Raw genomic sequence first — 1,064 nt, 5'->3', positions numbered from 1 at the left:
TATTTAAACTGAACTGAGCTGGATGATGACATCACTGAATTCAATGATGAACTGTCTTTAAATGAAAAATGAGTGTTTACTATTGTCATTTTGCATTATTGACACACTATTTTCCTAATTAATGCTGTTCAGTTGCTTTGACACAATCTGTATTGTTAAAAGCGCTATATAAATAAAGGTGACTTGACTTAAAGTCAATAGGACAGAGAAGAAAGTGAAAGGGAGCATGAAGACGTTGTGAGAGTTAGCAAAGACTCCTTTTTGAATCTTAAGCACAAAGCAGAAAGATGTGCTACACAAACATGTTAGTGCAGCAAAACCATTTGAATAAACAGCCTAAACAGATAGTAAATGCATTCAACTTTGAAAAGTTTATCTGCTTCTAACTGACATCTTGTTTCTGAACCGTCTGAAGAGTTTGTGTGAAATCTCCCTCTATGAGCTTTTATAATTCATTTAGTCTAAGGTATAGTGAGCTATCGTGCACAATAAATGAATTACTGTGACACACTGAGCTCAGAACAGATAGACTTTCTCCAGGACAGACACAGAAGACATTATTACTGACTATCACAGTCAAAAACACTGTATCTACACTTCAAATATATTCACTGGAGTAAAACATCACATAAACAATATCTGCACAACTATTCTCATTCAGACTGATTTAAACACGCCTGAAATAAATTCTAATTTACAGCAAAAAATGTGTTAAGTAAATTAAACTTTATTTATCATTTCAACATAATGGTCATGCTTGATTCTCTAGCAACACACCACATTAATCTTACCATTTAATCTTTCCATAAAATGTGCAAAATTATATTTTGAGCGAGTACAAAAAACAGTGTTCAAATTCTTCTTGTCTTATCCTGATTCACTGTGGACTATATTATTCATGTGAAGCAGGGAATTGCAAAGACAACAGATAATTTTATTCATAATATGATATTTCAGTTAAAACCAATGTAAAGTACTTTATTGATTATGTTTACATTTAATATTGCCAAAGTATTTTTACACAAAACAAATAATGACAAAGAGGGAAATATTTAATATAACAA

Source organism: Sinocyclocheilus grahami, unplaced genomic scaffold, assembly GCF_001515645.1.
Source record: "Sinocyclocheilus grahami isolate Dianchi unplaced genomic scaffold, SAMN03320097.WGS_v1.1 scaffold2494.1, whole genome shotgun sequence".
Lineage (NCBI taxonomy): Eukaryota > Metazoa > Chordata > Actinopteri > Cypriniformes > Cyprinidae > Sinocyclocheilus > Sinocyclocheilus grahami.
Note: the sequence above shows the minus strand (reverse complement) of the source record.